Raw genomic sequence first — 19955 nt, forward strand, 5'->3', positions numbered from 1 at the left:
GTAAGTAGAGGTACCACTGTATTATATTAGAATATTACAAACATGCTGGGCATGGTCTTAATATAAAACTGAAGAGGTGATTGAATTTTGTGTTAATGAGGTCAAAGGTCAGAAAAATAACTTCGCAAAAACTTCATAATGGTTTAGCCCAGGGGTCCCCAACCTTTTTTGCACCATGGACCGGTGTGATTTGGGTCTTTTTTTTCACGGACCGGGGTTCCGTCAAATTTTGCACCCTTATAAAATTTTGCTCCCAAAGCTTTTGTGGCGGTGAAAAAGCCCTCTTTCATATACAGTTGGACTCTCAATCTTGTCCAACAGTGCCAAAAAACTATCTACATCATAAATATACATGTGTAACACGAAAATGGCGTAAATTAATGCCTAACGACACGGCGAAGTCATAAAGTGGGAGAGCTGCGTGCAGTTGTTGTGTGCAGCTAACATGGCAAACGTGAGTTAATATTCCTTTCTTTAAAGAAAGTTTGTAGTATTTACTTTGGAATCGCTGCATTCGCGGCCATTTTTAACGTTAGGTGCATGCCAAATTTGTCAGACACCGGCAATGTGCGGCAGAAAAATACACCAAATATAAAATTACATTTGTTTTTAGCCCCGTCGTGTTAAGTGCAGGGAAAATATAACTCACCCACTGAATCAGTGGGAGGCCTGAGCTTGTTTCGTTGAGAAGATATGGTCACATACGGGTCACGAATCCACTCCTTAGTAGTTCATGGGTCTTTAGTGATTGGGAAGTAGCGTAGATTTTGTTTTCTTTAGGCTCATCTTCTGGCTCGTCAGGTGCCCTTTTCCCTGTAAAAAATCTGTCCAAAGACATCTCATTTTCAGTCATTCTAGTGTGGGGGCTAATTATTTCCGGGAACAAATGTGATTCGCCCGCCCTATGTCAGACATTATTATCGAGGACAAGCGCACATAGATATACAAAACAAGATGTACTGCTAGCAGTTCAGTCAATGGATTTCTATGACGGTATCCGATCCTGTAGTATTATATGTAGAGTAGGCAGGGATACTGGTGTGTTAAGGGGCACAGGCCAAAATTAATTTGGTCATTATGCAGTCGTTAATAAATTATTATTTCTTTTGCGGCCCGGTACCAAATGCGGCAGTTGGGGACCCCTGGTTTAGCCTATTTAACTCAAATTTTAAGGTTAGACAATATGATGAGAAGAGAGTGTGGTGCATGAGGGAATGGAATGCCCACCACCAATGTTGTTTTTGGCAGCCTTTTAAATTTTTGTCTTAGTCTTTGTCTTTCAGACGATAGTACCGTATTGGCCCGAATATAAGATGGTGGGTTTTTTTGCACTGAAATAAGACTGAAAAAGTGGGGGTCCTCTTATATTCGCGGTCTAGACGTTATACCCATTCATGATGCTAGATGGCGCCAGATATCATTGAAGCGATGTTCTGTCATGACAGATCTCAGCTACTCTCAAGTTTAACCAGTTCACATGATTTTATTGCAATGTTTTTCCTTATTTGGATTTGTTTCAAGACAACAGTTACAGTTAGACTTCACTTTGATGGTTAATGCAGTTATTGCAATTTTGTTGTTTTATCACAATAGATTGGTTTATTTACATTTCAAAAACCAGAAGCCATTCATTTACAAATGTGATTGCAATTTAGTTTACATATTTAAATGTTAAGATATTAAGATTTGAATGAGCCAAAATAATATGTTTTTTCTCTCAAATATATTGTTATAATCAGTTGTTTCGGATGTACTGTTATTATTTTCTGTATGAAAATTAATTTGGTGTTCAATAAGTCTTTTTTCAAACTTGAGTCTAAAAAAAGAGGGGGTCGGCTTATAATCAGGGCTGTCTTATATTCGGGCCAATACGGTACTTTAGTACTAATTAGTCTTTGTCATATTTTAGTCATCTCAAAATGTGTTTTTCTTCGTTTAGTTTTTGTTGACAAAAACTCAACACGAATTTAATCTCGTTTTCGTCTGTAAAATTTTAAATAACTTCCAAAAATAAATAAATGAATAAAAGTTTCCTTTTCTCGAATGAACTAATTTGTTATTTTTTTCAACCTTTTTATCTAAGTTTTATCTGAGTGAGTGCTCGTCCGAGACTAGTTATTCCATACCAGAGAGCAATTTCACTGATAAGTGTTTTTTAATTTAGGTAACAATTGGGTGACTTGACATTTCAAGGGTTTGAATTTTTTTTTAATACAGCGTTTCATAACCATGTTCAGTAGCTACAATGCTGAGGACCAGAGCTATCTCCGTAAAATGGTCGGTGCCGATTTTGGTAACAATCCCTGAATCTACTGATGAATACCAGCAGTAAGGGATGCCATCTAGGGTTGCAGCTATCGATTATTGTAGTAGTCGATTAATCGACTAACTAGTTAGTTTGAATAATCGAGTAATCGGATAAGGAACATGAAAAACTAAAATACCTGAGCTGAGCTTCAACCGATATAAAAAATAAAGAAATAAGGATCTATGTACAACAAAAGAACAATGGCTAACTTACATAGCAACCGTCCGCTAGCTTAAATGCTATGAAACGCTAACATTTTTTTTTTTTGCGATGCTCTTAACAAATGGTTCATAAACATATTCCCACAAAAAATGGCTAAATATAACAATGAATTAAATTATGAATGCATTAAAAAAAAAAAAAAAAACATTAGCTCCAACAAAAACTTGGCTTATGTTGGTCTTAACATTGAGCAGCTGGATTCAACCATGTGAAATGAGGCAGACTAGAGGGCAGTGTATCCACACAAATCAATCAAACTAAATGCAAACACTTTCAAAATAAACCATTACAACGCCACTTTAATTGAACGAAAATTCGAAGCAGCAAAATTTAATTCTTATCTTTTTTCCCAACTGAATACTCGACTTAATCGATTAATCGTTGCAGCACTAATGCCGTCAATCTGAAGGAGTCCTGTAAGGGCTTTTTGGCCTGTGGGAATCCAGTTGCAGCTGATGGGCACAGGCTGGCCAAGCAAAACGCCTTCTTTGTCCATGGCAGCCACGTTACTAATACATTAAGACAAGTACCTAAATCACTGTTTCTCAACCTTTATTGAACGAAAGCACTTGTAGAGAAGCAGAAGTTACCTGCCATTTCCAAAACTATCACTTTTTAGGAAACCCCATCCAAAAAGATGTTTCAGCATTTAACAATGCATCATCAAATACTACTACTTTTACTTTGTTACATTCCACCACTGACTATACTATAGCACAACTAGAAGAACAATGATAAATTTATTGTAAATACATAATTTATGGACTAATAAATCAATATTATGAAATTTCCCACAGCACACTACAACATTTTTTTTAAGGTGACATCACATTAAATATATGTATCATCACAATGATGTAAGCATGCCCATGTCATCAATTTCTTTGGTCAAAGCACATCCCAAATTGTAGACACGTGTTGCTATGACACAAAGGCACAAGGTGTTGTTTCTCCATGCACTGTCGAGGAGACCGTTTCAACTGCCATCTTTTAACATTTGAAGTGCATGTCTTTATACAGATGTAACGATGAAATTCTCTCGGACTTTTCAGTGACAAGAGATTTTATTTATACCACAACGAGTTTAGTTCAGGTCAGCATGATCAGGACTGAAATATTAGATAAACAAATCGACTGTTTTACACACCAACTCCGAGAACGTAGGTAAGATTCTACACAATGCATTATTTTAAACACTTAGGCTGCAAAAATTAGAAGAACGTTGCTATGGAACTGTATTTAAGAGTTGCCGGACTGGATTTTCGACTTCACTGTGCATTTTGTCCGTAATTTCTAAGATTATAATCAACTCTGTATGACAGAATGCTTAGTAGTAGTTCAGCTAAAATGTTGTCTGGTTTAACAAGGACAACTAAAATTGACTACAGTGCATATCATTGCTTAACTTGGATAAGCCAAATGAAACTGTCATAAAATGGTTTGGGGTTTTTTTTCATTTTTTTAGACAAAATGGACGGACAAGGGGATGGATGGCACAATGGTCCAAATAGTAAGTACCTCAACATTTAATGCTAAACTGATATTTGTAAGACCAGTCATGGTAATAGTGCATATATAAATGATGTTGCAGGTGTCCGTTTGCCATTACCAAGAGGTCTCCGCCCACCAAATGATGAACCAAACATGGAGTTCATTGCCATCCTTGATTTTATTGTGAATCAAGAAATCATCTTTGTAAATGAGCCCGAACAATGGGATCTGGATGACAATAATCAAAACGATAATCCAATTCATATCAATAATGTGAACGTGCAAGAGAACGTCTTTATCGGACCGATTGTTGACAACGCACTTGTCAACCAACCACATGCTGCTGTTGGGGCTATGGTTCAAATGGAAGTCAATCAGCGTTCGGAAGCAGTAGAGAATTTGTCTGATCAATCAAGGGAGCATCCAAGGAATAATGACGATGAAATTACAAGCAATGGGAAAAAAGGGCACAATTCAGATCATACTTCAGATAGCGAAGAAGATATAGACGAAGCCAATAAAGAACCTCGTCCTGGACCTTCCCAGCAGAGATCTGAAGGCGATGAAAACAATAGAAAAAAGCGTGACAGTCATTTTCTGTGGTGGCACGAATTTCACCCGAAAAGTTCTGACAGCAGCCCCGAATTTGACCTTTATGAAGTAAATCCTCTACTTAGTGGATCTAACCACAGTTTAGACTCTCAAGATGAGAATGAAGAAATGGAATCGAAACCCTCGGGAGAGTTTTCTATGATTGGTCAACATGCGAATGACCTCTCTCAAAGCATCATTAACAGCGATCCTACTGACATAGTATCTGATTGTGAGGAGAGGTTAAAAGACTTTATCGGACTCGAAGAGACAGAGGACGAGTCACAGCTCGAATCATTCAGTGAGAGTTCAAAACGCAGACACGAAACCGAAAGAGGAAGCTGCAAGCTTTTCCAATGGGCTCACAAATGTGACAACGACATCTCTGACAAAGGCATTGACCAAGCGCATCCTGAAGAAAAGTCGCCGATCTATGGACCTGACCAAGGTACAAGAGACAATCCGAATTCGGAACAGCCAACATTCAGACTCCCCAATCAATTTACTGATCCACCTGAGCCAGACTGTCAAAGTTCTTCAACTAAGAAAGAAGAGGTTTCTTCTGATGAAGACCCGCTGCTCGGACCATCCAGTTGGATATCATTCGACAAGGACGGCCATAAGTCTGGGACTATGAGCAGCAACCGTTTTAGATGGTGGCACGAATTTTGTCCAAACAGTTCGGACAGTAGCACTGATGTGGAAGACACTGACGGTGTTCCTATGGCTGGAGCATCCAGGAAGAGGTGTGGGTATGAAGATGAAGAAGAAACTGAAACAAGAATCAGCAAACGTTTCCGTTTTGGGTATGGTGGTGATTCTGATGACACAACTGACGGAGAAGACACCGAAGAGGAGTGGAAAGGATCAAGTGAGAATTTGCATTCCAATCAAACTAAAGGGAAAAAAAGATTGACTCAAAAGTGTCATTCAAATCCTTCTACCTGCAATAAAAATTGCTACCAGGATCTCGCTGCTACCTTGAGTGACCAAGAAATAGAAGATGACTCTCAGTCAGCACCAGGCAAGGAAAGGTTATTGCAAATTGATAAAGGATGCGTCAAAGATTTCCAGGACGGACATGTATGTCAACACAAAAGTTCTGACGACATCGACTCAGAGGCCGCTCTAGCTCAACCTCTAAAATTAGGGGACAACCTTGCCCTACTAAGTTTAGGCAGCCATCTTTCTCAAAGAAAACAAAAAACAGTCAGGTTCCACAAGGAAACTACTTCCCAAGACATTGATCAAGAGCCCGATGAGGACATTTTGCCAATGCAGCCTCATGAGACCTTGAGTGAGGATGAAAACGCTAGTGACAAGCAATGAATTTACAATAGTGTTCACACTATTTACCGTAATTTTCACACTATAAGGTGCACCTGACTATAAGACACCACCCACCACAAAAACAAAATTTGTTCACAGATAAGCAGCACTGGTCCGTAAGCCGCAGCTATCCTCACTGTATTATGGGATATTTCCACCAAAAGATATTAACCGGTAACCCTTTATTTGACAGCGGCATCATACGACTGTCATAAGACCAAATGAACCACCATGAAGCTTTGAACCATTTGGTTGCAAAGCTTCATTGCTTCAAGAAGCTTCATTTGGCCATCACTGCTCCCTTGGGGGACACAGTCAACCTCTTGTGCCACCTGCTGTCAACACTACTGTTGTCCAACATGCCTCCGAGCATGCATTGCAGCGCTACAGATGTAAATAACAATCAAAATTCATGTGTTGTGCTAATTATTTATTCAGTTACTGTTCTAGTTGTTTCATTAATTGCTAATTATGGTATTTGGTAACATTTTATTTGACAGCGGCGCCATAAAACTGTCATAAGACCATTACAATTCTGACATGACACTGCCATAACCATAATGACTGCTTATGACAGATGTCATTTTGTGTCATCCGGCAAATTATCTCACTTTTGAATGGGATGTAAAGATCCTTGCTGGACATAAATTGAGTTATTAACATAATTTATAATGTCATTAATCCCCATGATAGTGTCATGCCATAATTATGACGGTCTTATGACAGTCTTATGACGCCACTGTCGAAGTGTTACCAAAACCCATAACAAGCAATAAATAAAACAGCTGGAACAGTGACTGAATAAATAATTAGCACAGAACATGAATTTTGATTGTTAGTTACATCCGTAGCGCTGCAATGCATGTTAGGAGGTACAGTGGGGCAAATAAGTATTTAGTCAGTCACCAATTGTGCAAGTTCTCCCACTTGAAAATATTAGAGGGACCTGTAATTGTCAACATGGGTAAACCTCAACCATGAGAGACAGAATGTGTAAAAAAAAAAAACTGAAAATCACATTGTTTGATTTTTAAAGAATTTATTTGCAAATCATGGTGGAAAATAAGTATTTGGTCAATACCAAAAGTTCATCTCAATACTTTGTTATGTACCCTTTGTATGCAATAACGGAGGCCAAACATTTTCTGTAACTCTTCACAAGCTTTTCACACACTGTTGCTGGTATTTTGGCCCATTCCTCCATGCAGATCTCCGCTAGAGCAGTGATGTTTTGGGGCTGTCGTTGGGCAACACGGACTTTCAACTCCCGCCACAGATTTTCTATGGGGTTGAGATCTGGAGACTGCCTAGGCCACTCCAGGACCTTGAAATGCTTCTTATGAAGCCACTCCTTTGTTGCCCTGGCTGTGTGTTTCGGATCATTGTCATTCTGAAAGACCCAGCCACGTCTCATCTTCAATGCCCTTGCTGATGGAAGGAGATTTTCACTCAAAATCTCTTGATACATGGCCCCATTCATTCTTCCCTTTACACAGATCAGTCGTCCTGGTCCCTTTGCAGAAAAACAGCCCCAAAGCATGATGTTCCCACCCCCGTACTTCACAGTGGGTAGGGTGTTCTTTGGATGCAATTCAGTATTCTTTCTCCTCCAAACACGAGAACTTGTGTTTCTACCAAAAGTTCTATTTTGGTTTCATCTGACCATAACACATTCTCCCAGTCCTCTTCTGGATCATCCAAGTGCTCTCTAGCGAACTGCCGGGTCTGGACGTGTACTATCTTCAGCAGGGGAACATGTCTGGCAGTGCAGGATTTGAGTCCCTGGCGGTGCATTGTGTTACTGATAGTAGCCTTTGTTACTGTGGTCTCAGCTCTCTGTATGTCATTCACTAGGTCCCCCCGTGTGGTTCTGGGATTTTTGCTCACCGTTCGTTATCATTTTGACGCCACGGGGTGAGAGCCCCAGATCGAGGGAGATTATCAGTGGTCTTGTATGTCTTCCATTTTCTAATAATTGCTTGCACAGTTGGTTTCTTTACACCAAGCGTTTTACCTATTGCAGATCCAGTCTTCCCAGCCTGGTACAGGTCTACAATTTTGTCTCTGGTGTCCTTTGACAGCTCTTTGGTCTTGGCCATAGTGGAGTTTAGAGTGTGACTGACTGAGGTTGTGGACAGGTTTCTTTTATACCGATAATGAGTTAAAACACGTTCTGTTAATACAGGTAACGAGTGGAAGTTAGACCTCTTTGACAGCCAGAAATCTTGCTTGTTTGTAGGTGACCAAATACTTATTTTCCACTCTAATTTGGAAATAAATTCTTTAAAAATCAAACAAATGTGATTTTCTGTTTTTTTTTCTTTTCTCCACATTAGGTCTCTCATGGTTGAGGTTTACCCATGTTGACAATTACATGCCTCTCCAATCTTTTCAAGTAGGAGAACTTGCACAATTGGTGGTTGACTAAATACTTATTTGCCCTACTGTATGTGTTGCCTATTAACCCAGTTACTGTTCCAGTTGTTTTATTAACTATTCGTTATGGTATTTGCTAACACTTTATTTGACCGTGACACCATAAGACTATCATCGCTGAATGCTTATACCAGATGTCATTTAGTGTTATCCGGCTAACACTTTATTTGACCGTGACACCATAAGACTATCATCGCTGAATGCTTATACCAGATGTCATTTAGTGTTATCCGGCAAATTATCTCACTTTTGAATGAATGTAAAAGATCCGAGCTGGACTTAAATGGAGTTGGTTACATAATTTGCTGAATGACACTTAATGACATCTGTCATAAGCATTCAGTCATGCCCATGACAATGTCATGTCATAATTATGACAGTCTTACGCCACTGTCAAAGTGTTACCAAAAGCCATAACAAGCAACTAATGAAACAACTGGAACAGTGACTGAATAAATAATTAGCACAGAACATGAATTTTGATTGTTATTTATATCTGTAGCACTGCAATGCATGTTAGGAGGGATGTGTTGCCTATCAAACCAAATAAATAAATAAGCTGCACTGGACGATAAGCCGCAGGATTCAAAATGAAGGAAAAAATTAGCGGTTTATAGTCGAAAATTACGGTAGATACAAAAGTTAATCTAACCACCAATTATCTAAATGATGAAAATGCTAGATATTAGTACTGTCTTAGGAAAAATAAGAATTCTGCAATTCTCATCGGAACTGCAGCGGTATGTGTATCATGAAATGAAAATTTACCTTATGTGTTCCTAATAGTGTTTGAGCTTTTTGGCGGCTTTACTGATCAAAATGGGACCGTTTTTGTCAGTCTGTTAATATGATCTGAAATAGATCGAACAACTTACAAAACTGTGTTTTGTCATTTGTGTGCACACTATACAGGATAGACATCCTGCATTGGTCAAGTACAGCATTAACAAAATGGCAGCCATAAATAGTCAATCTAGTTTGCCAGCCAGGTGCTTGCAGTGACTGATCACTATCGTCTATCGCCGTCAATAGGAGCCAATAAGTTAAAAGCATGTTGTTATGGCTCAACCATATTGGTTATGCTATTTTTCATGGAAGGGCTGAAGGGCCAACATTCCAAATGACATCATCTATAAAGTCTAAACATCACGATGATGTAATCATATGTGATGACATGAGTGCTTTGTTCAAAGCATTTTGACTTACTTTTTTATATGCTGGTATGACACATACTCAACCATTCTATTGGTAATGGACTTATGCAAGTTTTAGGTTCATGGCACAAATGGAAATACATTTTGATCAGTATGATAACTAAGGCCAGCAAAGGAATTCTTTGTATGATCGACAACTTTAGGCCAGTTCCCTGAGGTTAAGGTAAGTCAGTTATTACACAATAGACAATGGATTATCCGACCCTTTTTATTGTAACATAACTGCAAGACATAACTTTTTTATTTGTTTATTTTTCAGAATTCCTTTGTACGAAATGGAAGGACAGGGAGATGGACGGTGCTCTGGTACATGACATTTGTATTGCCATTTAGGTAAAACTGATCCCATTTCAGCAGCATACTTTTAATGGCATTGACGTGTTGAACACGTTGCAGGGTACCGTATTCCGCTGGACTTGGGAGGAGGGGAACCCAATTTAAGATTTCGCAGATTCTGCATTTCCTTGCACAACGATGAGATCTCCTTCATAATTGAGGCCGCGCCAAGGCAACCTCAAAATGACAGCGACAACAATGAGGATGATGCCAATCTTCAAAACATCGTCAATGAGGTCAATATAGAAGACGACGACGGCGCCGTTCCTGAAGACAGCGACAGTGAAAACGATCTGGGAGACGGCGACAGCATTGAAAACAATGAAGAGATTGACAGTGACGGCCAAAATGAAGACAGTGAAAGCGATTTGATGCTTGACGATAACGACGAACTGTACAATTTTGTGAATGCCCGGGACCAGTATGCGTGGATCCGCTTCATTTGGCAGGCATGGCCATTTTCATGTGGCAATATATTTGAAGAAATTGTCTTTGAATTCCATGGAATACGTGAGGAAGATTTGGCTATTCGCGACCATGATCTAATCCTAGAAAATCCTGATGATGACGACAATTATGCCAATGCTCTAAATAATGACCACGGTAACGATGCTAATGTTGAGGATGCAGCCAATGACAGTGGACCAGAAGTTGGTGTCAACCAGGCTTTGCAGCAAGTAGATGAACATCCTTTGCCTCAGCCTCTGCCTTTGCCTCTGTCTCTGCCTCTGCCTTTACCTTTGCCAGTACCGGCCATACCAAATGTCAGATCTAAAGTTGAGGAAATTGATGAGGAAGCGTTCCGCTGGTGGCATGAATTTGATTACAATTTTTCGGAGAGTGCTGGTGTAGAAGTGGACGAAGAAGACCCTCTGCCTGCTGGATGTGACAAAAAAACAAGGGAGAACACACAAGATGTGAAGAGAGACAGAAAGTCTGGACTACTTGTATTCCATGAGATGGACCCCAACATCAAGAACAGCGATTTAGTTCAGAAGGCTTCGGAGGAGGGTGAAAATATTCCTTGTTTCAGTGAACAGGAAGCAGAAGCTTTACCTGGACCGTCCAGGAAGAGGTCAAGAGAGGAAGCTGGACTTAACCAAGGAAGAAGAAGTAACAAACGTTTCTGTCGACGTTCTGATTGTGATGGTAAGACTTCTGACAGCAATGCTGAAGACACTCCTTCTTCTGGGGCTACAAAAAGGTCATGAGATTTCTTGGATTAGGGGAAAAAAGAAATTGAGACTGCAGAAAACATAGATGCAAACTAAAAAAGATGAGAAATGCTGAGCAAATCAAACCTCAGTTGTTGAGAGCACATAATGTGGATGGTAGGAGAGATGGCATTAAAATTGTTTTTGAAAACAGATAACATCCTGTAGTTGTTTATCCAAACCTGAACCGTAGACTTCAGTATCAGTTGACGGGACACAGGGCTCGGGGGCCGATCCATAGGGGGCCTATTTTCAAAAACTTAAAATTCAAATATTTTCAAAACCAAAGCCGCCAGCGACCTAAACCCAAAACAGGTACCTCCCTTTGGCATATACGAGTCTTCATGAGTAGCGACGTAAAAAAAATTCAAAGTCGTTCCCTAATAAAATCCAGATTATTTTTCCACACAAGTATAACAAACCTAATTATTTTTCTATACAAGTATAGCAAACCTTAAAATGGCTGTAAAATTCTCAAATTGTACACTAGATGCACACAAATCCCCAAATGCAGAGATAATCACCTATATTTTCAGGATAAATATCAAACATATATCAACTTAATTTCTTTTTTAATTTAGTGCAAGTCTTCAACAGCTAATAAGTCACTCAGTTTTCACATCAGAATCATAATACTTGAGGAAAGCATGCAGAATCATCTTTAATTTTACTCAACAAAAGCAAAATTAGCATTTTTCTATGTACAATCACAACTTAATTAGGTTAAATTCCGCTATTGTGTAGGGATACAAAATCCAACTTGGAAGCCGTCACAAAACAAAACGCTTTTTGAGTCGAAAATTCTTATAAATAAATGCTTAAATTGTGAAATTTATATAGGTATAGAGGTCAAACAGTCTCGATTCTCGGTTAAAAGCAAAAAACAGGCAGTTATTGTACAGTTTACGTAAATATTTCAAGCAAAAGTTATAGTAATGTGAAATCCAACATGGCGGCCGTCACGAAACAAAGAGCTTTTTTAGTAGAAAATTCTTATAAATAAATGCTTAAATCGTAAAATTTCTATAGGTATGGAGGTAAAACAGTCTAGATTCTTGGTTAAAAGCAAAAAACAGGCAGTTATCGTTCAGTTTACGTAAATATTTCATGCAAAAGTTATAGTGTTGTCTAATCCAACATGGCAGCCGTCACGAAACAAAGAGCTTTTTAAGTTGAAAATTCTTGTAAATAAATGCTTAAATTGCGGAATTTCTACAGATATGAATGTAAAACTAGATTCTTGGTTAAAAGCAAAAAAAGAGGGTAGTTATCAGTCATTTTACGTATATATTTCGAGCTAAAGTTAGGCAAGTTTCTACCATTCATTTCATTGTATTCACAACGTTTCAAAGTGCATGCATGGCACAGGTTGCGCTAGACTTTTTCGTTGTCTGTCATTTTGACTGACAGTGTCATAAAAATCCGGTCATAATCTATTTTTACCCGTCACTTACATTTTTAAAATGATAATAATGACATATTCAATAGTATTTAGTTTTCATTCATTTTTAATTAATATTCTGTCCGAACAAGCTTAACAAGAGGCAAACAGACAGCGGAGTGCACCAATCAGCGACGGGCAGACGTGCCGTTAGCAAAGCGACGAGGGCAGGACGAGGGACTTGCGCGCAGAAGTAAACATACGAGGAGAACGGAGTTTATTCAACATGGCTAGCGCGAGACAGACTGTTGTCAATGACTCGTGTCGATGTGTTTTAGCTCATTTAAAAGTGAATTTACCGCGGATTGGAACATATTCTCGGCTCTTCCGTTCGCCATCCGTGTTGTAGAGACGACTTTCGGCGCGCAAGAGTGACGTTGCTCGTGAAGAACACGTCACGCAAATAAACAAATCTGATTTGTCGATTGATTTTGTACCTACTCGAGAGGCTGTGTCCCAGATTTTTCTCTCAGTGTTTGAAAAATACAGGTGGAGGCCAAACACTCAGTTGCCTTGACATTTTTCCGAGTAAGGCCAACGACGTCATGCATCAAGAGAGACAATAGCTAATTAATATGCTCACTCGCCACCCTGTGGTCTGGGGTGTGATTTGCAACTTGTCAAAATGACAGATGGACTTCAGTTTTTTCCGTCACCGTATTAAAAAACCGGTCAACGACGGAAAATATTCGGTTAACGCGACCCCTGATGCATGGTGCGAAAAATATAATAATTACCTTGAATCCTCGACCAAATCACTTTTGAGACACTCCTGCCTGCTTGTATGCAGTAAATCTGGCGTTATAACGCAGCGTGTGTTTGAGTTTATCACAGTGAAAGCCAACTCAACTTCTGCCTGGGTCTGGCCTCCTACGGGAAGGCGTGGCGCAATGTCAGAGGGAGCTGACTTGCTAACTAATGGTGGAGTCCATGCCTGAACACAATATTTCATATGCAGGGGTGCACATAATTTTTTTGCCCAGGTTCTCAGAGGAGGACCTGGAGATGTGACTTGGTCCTCATTGAGCTTGAGAGCCGACCCGCCTAATGCGATAAATTTATGACAAGCTTTACTTAGAGCCAATTAACTTTAATTAATTATATTAACAATTAATGCCTGATTAACATCAACTGGCACAACAAAATTGCCATTACTTTGAAATGAAATGTAAAGAAATAAACATAAACGCACCAATTCAAAATAAAGGGCATTATGCGGCTCCCACATTAACTCCAAGCCTTTTTAAAAGTGGGATGTCCTCCTCATAAGACCTCATTGAACGTGCATGTTTAGCTTTGTAAAATGCGAGCAAAAACACGTTTGTCAGTGCATGGCGCTGTTTTCATTACCTTTATTCTGCCATTTGTCCATAGGGCGAGTACGGTGCTGTCTGACATTGATAGTTTGCTTAATTGCCACATGCTCTCTGTTTTTTCGTGCTTTTCAAAGTTTGGATGGCTGAAATTCTTTGACCCTACATAAAATGCGCTGCTCTTATCGGCGACATTGGGATTCTCACGGCACATTTTGTACCGCATTTCCGTGCGAGCATCATTTACTTCTAGCCACGGTACCTCCTGCAGCCACTTTTCAGCAAAAGTCCTTTTTTCGGTAGCTCCGGTGACGTCTCTGTCGTCTGTCTTTTGACGGGGGTGGGGGAACACGGAAGTAATTACTCAGTGTGGCCTGCCTCATCGACATTTTGAGAAGTTATTTTCTCGTGTCCACCGCAAATACCATGGTCAGCCATCGGTACGCAAAAGCGTATGGAAGCCGTTGAGGGCCAGCGCGTTTGTCTACGTCCAGTACGCATGCGCGCATGCAGACCACTTATGTGCACCCCTGTTCATATGTATCATCCAAGGCTTTTGAGGGCCACACCAACCTCTCAGTCACAACAAGAGAACAACCCGCCCAATGGAATATTCCATAGAGGAGCCTTTAACTTTCCTAGTCTGTAGTTGATTGATCCAAATTTTAAATAACATGTTCCTGGCATTACGTGTAGAAAAAGTGTATAATTGCGGAATTTAGTCACTGTCTGCTACACGCATCAAGGTTTTTTTGCAAGTGTGTTGACCAGAACTGCTGTTTTCATGATTTTAAAGAGTTATTGAGCAACAAACATAATAATTTTCATGATGACGCATTTGTCAAAGCAAGGACACAACTGATTCTGACTTATGTAAGAAAAAATGGCAAAAACAGATGCGGTCAAATATACAATATTTGTTACTGGTTTTGATTTCCCATTGCTAATTGATGCTTGCTTTTTCCAGTCATCATATGATAGCTATATATTGAAAAGGATTTCCATTTTGTTAATGATTCAGGGTTCAAAACACTTGTGGGACTTAAGAACTTGACCTCCTTGCTTAATTTATTTGCTGATCTATATAACAGCTCTGTTTATGAATATCCAGAATGTCAAATCAAACTTTTTACTGTCATTTTCCAGGTTGCTACTTCTGTCTTGATTTTCAGAACACACATAGAGTTCAAATAAGAACTCCCAAGTGCATGCAGCTGGCAACACTTTGAGATAATGATGCTGAATTCCACACAAATGAAGGCTCCAAATACCATACCTGTACGCTCTTCTCGATGCCTAGGCGTGCAGACAACACAAATAAGTTTTCAGTGTTCCCCTACTTCCTTTATCACAGATGTACTGTAGATGAAGACAAAACGTTAAATTCCCAAAATTGTTGCCGCTTAAATATAAATAGCACCCCTTCTTCCAAAAAAACCCCCAAAACAAAACATCCCACAGCAATTCAAGGCAAGGCAAACTTATTTGCATTGCACAATTCAACATAAGGCAATTCAAAGTGCTCTACACCACATGAAAATCTATGAGCAGAGATAAAAATGATTTGTAAAAATCCCTCTCAATAAAAAAAGGTTAAAACAAAGACAATTGAAACGGAAAATAAAATTATACATAAAAATCACATTAAATCATCAATAGACCCTACCCACCGACGTCACAAAACCACGTGCTCGCTGTATGGTTCCGCCCACTTGTCCGTCATTTTGTCTCTGTATTAGCATTGGTTTCAATTGATCGAGGAATTTAAAATGCATTTCATGGAAGACCCGGTGCTTTCTGATGCCGTAAACTCACTGGATGTGTTGCATAAAAGGCGTTATGTGGAAAAGCTTCGTTCTATACAGTCGCCAGATCCATATTTGATGCCCAAATCGATGTTTTTCGACCCACTGTCTTCGCCCTGTCTGCCTGACATCTGCTACGCTGATATTTACAATTATCTTGTCCACACAAAATCAGCCTATTCTCACGAAAATTTGAAAAACTTCAAGAGCTTGGAGGCTTATAAATACTTCGTTGCTGGTTGGGTGAAACAGGTCCTCGTCCGCAAAAATTCGGCAGGAATCTATCTTGTGCTTGGAAAGGTGAGTTACGAAATTTTCAAATCTTTTGTTATTGCTAACATCCACTGTCAAGTCTAATGTATTTCATGTCGTTTGTCAATGGAGTTAAGGCTTTTAATGTTTATATGGTTTAGCGATAGCACTCTCACTACATACATACGTGTATGTTGTCGGCGATTAGCCTAGCAATGATCTTAATTGTGGTTATTTGTCAGCCCAAAACCCTCTAAGTATATCTTAAATGCATCTTACCGGATATAAAATGACTACTACATAGTCTGTGGTGATTTTTTGGTGCCCAGTTTTCACGTCGAATTGCAGCCGTCCATTTCGCTCTCCTCTTTGGATCCCTCGGAATACGGTAAAACTTCAAGTCTCTCCTTCCATCTTCTCTGTTAGTGCAACCAACAGCCACACACGCCTTCACCATTTTGATTATTAATGTTAAGGAGCAGAAAAACACGCCGTAAATAGGAGGAATGTACGTCGCCGTAACAGGTTAACACTATGTTTTGACGGACAATTGGGCGGTACTATTCAGGAGAGCGGAGTTGTGACGTCACGTGGGTAGGGTCTATAGAAAAAAAATCAGATATAGAAATTTAAAAATGAATGAAAAAAAATACTGTAATTTTCGCACTATACTGCGCGTCTATAAGCCACCAACCACCAAATTTGACATGAAAACGGCATTTGTTTATACATAAGCCGCACTGGACAATAAGCTGCACCTGTACTCCTTGTATTATTGGATATTTATACCAAAAGATATTAACCAGTAAAACTTTATTTGACAGCATCATCATAAGACTGTAATAACGCCAGACCAAATGAACCACCATCGTTGCTTCAAAAAGCTTCATTTGGCCATCACTGCTCCCATGGGGGAGACAGTCAACCTCTGCTGCCACCTGCTGTACACACTGTTGTCATCCAAAATGCCTCCTACCATGCATTACAGCGCTACAGATGTAAATAACAAAATTCATGTTCTGTGTTAATTATTTCTTCAGTTACTTTTCTGCTTATGACATCCATTTATGTCCAGCTCGGATCTTTTACATCCATTCAAAAGTGAGATAATTTGCCGGATGACATATTATGACATTTGTCAAAAGCATTCTTTGATGCCCATAATCGTGTTGTAATCATGTCATAATAATGACATAATAATGACATAATAATAATAATAAATAATAAAGTATTACCTATTAACCCAAATCAACAAATAAGGCACACTGGACTATAAGCTGCAGGATTCAAAATGAGGGAAAAAAAGCAGTGGCTTATGGTCCGAAAATTATGGTAGCTTGAAATTTGAAATATATAGAGTTATACATAAACAAAAAGTAAACAAAAGCATTTTTCGCCCTGATTTAAAGGAGCCAACAGTTTGAGCATACTTCAGACCTTCAGGTAACTTGTTCCAGCGGTGAGGAACATAGCAACTAAATGCTGCCTCACCCTGCTTGGTTCTTGTTCTTGGAACATACAGCAAACCGGTTCTAGATGACTTTATGGGTCTAGATCAGTGGTTCTTAACTGGGGTTTGGTGAGTAAACCTCAGGGGTTCGGTTACGGTCAAGAAATGGAGCGCCATATTTTGTATGCTGTCTATATCTAATCAAAGTGGTGTTTTAGACGAGGATTTGGACTGGTTTGCCGTTAATTTATAGGCTTTATTCCATTTTTCAAATGCTAGCCCTCTATCTAATGCAGTACTTCTCAAATAGTGGGGCTATAAAAATGATTATAGCGGACAGCCGGAAGCCAAATGAATTAAGACGCCACTTAAAGACATTAGACACCAATCTCATTGATAAGCCGCTTGGTTGTTTTTCAGCGAAAACGTGCCGAATATTGCCAATAATCGTCCCGCTTTGTCAGTGTTATAAGTAAACCAGTGAGTACTGTTAGCATGCTCAGTGGAAAATAACTCACACCATTGCAAACTGGAGGTGAAACTGGGAGCAGCGTGCAGCGAAAATGAAAACTGTCCTTCTGTCCAAAGACACTTTTTTTTTTTCTTCTTCTATTCAGTTTTGTTTCTTCGGTCAATTTTTTTGGCATATTGTCCTCATGAGTTAATGTTTCTAATCAATTTGAATTTGTTATTGTTTACTGATTTTATTTTTCAGTATCAAATGTTAAAAATGTACCTTGAGTGTATTTTTACAGTTTGGATGTGACTTTTTTTTTTTTTTTTTTTTAAGTCAGGCAAATTGATGCGCGTTAAGTCTTTTCTGTTACAAACAAAACAATGTTGATAAAGTTATACTTTATAAGTTGATCTCTGTTATTTTCTGTAATAGAAAAAAAGGACACAATATGAGGCAGAGGTGTACTTATAATAGTAATATTTTTGACAAATGATACTATTTACAGTGGCGGCAGAGTTTGGGGGGGCGCGAAACATTTACGTCTTCCTTGGGGGGGCGTAACGAAGTAATTGAAAAGCACTGATCTAATGGGAGGAGAAATCGGTTTGCTCAGTGGAAGTTTGACTGGCACTTGGTATGAGGAAGTAAAACAGACCTACAGACAGCGTGAACTGCGTAGATAATTTTAAAAAATCAGTCATTTGCATCATTTTACATCATGAAAATAGTATGTAATCATGCAAGGATTCAACAATAAAGTGAGAATATAGACATGAAAACAAAAAATTAAATGAGATTTCATTTTCCAACGTGAAAATCAACAGCAAAAGGCAAAGTTATTTGTGGTAAATTTGAAATCTGGGACAAGTATAAACAGGAATTCACTAATATACTAGCTTGCTAAATTTTGAATTTGTAAAAAAATGGCTTTATTATGAAATTCCGAAGAGTTCGGTGAATGCACCTATGAAACCTGTGGGGTTCGGTAACTTTAGCAAAGTTAAAAACCACTGGTCTAGATGCTTCATAGGGATCCAGCAAATCAAGCATGTATTATGGTCCAAGGCCGTGTTTTGTAGAGAAGCAGTAGTATTTTATAGTCTATCCTTTAGATCACTGGAAGCCAGTGTAACCAGCTTAATATGGTCCTGCTTCTTTGTATTTGTAAGGACTCTGACAGCAGCATTCTGTATTCAGTATACAGTATGTGTCCATCCTGGTCCAAAAATGTACACTAAATAATGGTAGGTAAGGAAATGTAGTCTAAATGAGTCTACCTTTCTAAAACCAATTCACTAAAATAAGCCTTATAACCATTTACTTTATCTTCCATTCAACACATCACATGATAATTTTCCACCTGATGGGGATGTTTTGGCTATTGTTTTTTTGGGTGTGTGTGTGTTGGCGGTCAAAAATTATGAACAACCTAAAATGTCATTTGATTGATCACCTGTTTTACATTGATGACGTGAACGTTTATACTTGTGGCCACCAGAGGACGTCCATTCCCCGTTGAAAAGCAGCTGCTGAGAAGGTAAGCGTCTTTTCTTGAGCTCAGCACTATAAAGCTTAATTAGAATGACTTGACTTTATAAGAAAGCTAATGCTACTTTAGAAAGAGACTCAAATTAATAGTTGTGCTTATGAAATTGCTATTCTTTTTGGGAGTCAATTTTTACACAACCAAGATTATCCGTAAAGTGAATGGCAGTTTCTTCACTGTTTTATGTCAGAGGTGCCTTTGTTGCAGGCCATATAAATGTATGATAGTGTCATTTTTCCATAGAACAAAGTGAAGGGCTCCACACTTATTTGCACTGTACCTCTAACCTGAAATTTAAAACCACAAGTAGAACTTTTAAGGTTGAACAATGTAAATCAACTAAAATACTGTATTCCCATTTCCAAACTTTCATCTTATTACTGATGGGTAGCTCCCTTGTTCAGTAGGTCAAACTACTCTATTAAATGTGGAGCAGAAGTTTTGTCAGGCAAAATTTAAGAATAATAGTTTTTTTTTTTTTTTTTTTTTTTGGTCTTTCAGGTCTGAGCGGCACGTCTGATCCGGCCAGTTTGTGACCTCTTAATCATGA

This window comes from Corythoichthys intestinalis, chromosome 21, assembly GCF_030265065.1.
Source record: "Corythoichthys intestinalis isolate RoL2023-P3 chromosome 21, ASM3026506v1, whole genome shotgun sequence".
Taxonomy (NCBI): domain Eukaryota; kingdom Metazoa; phylum Chordata; class Actinopteri; order Syngnathiformes; family Syngnathidae; genus Corythoichthys; species Corythoichthys intestinalis.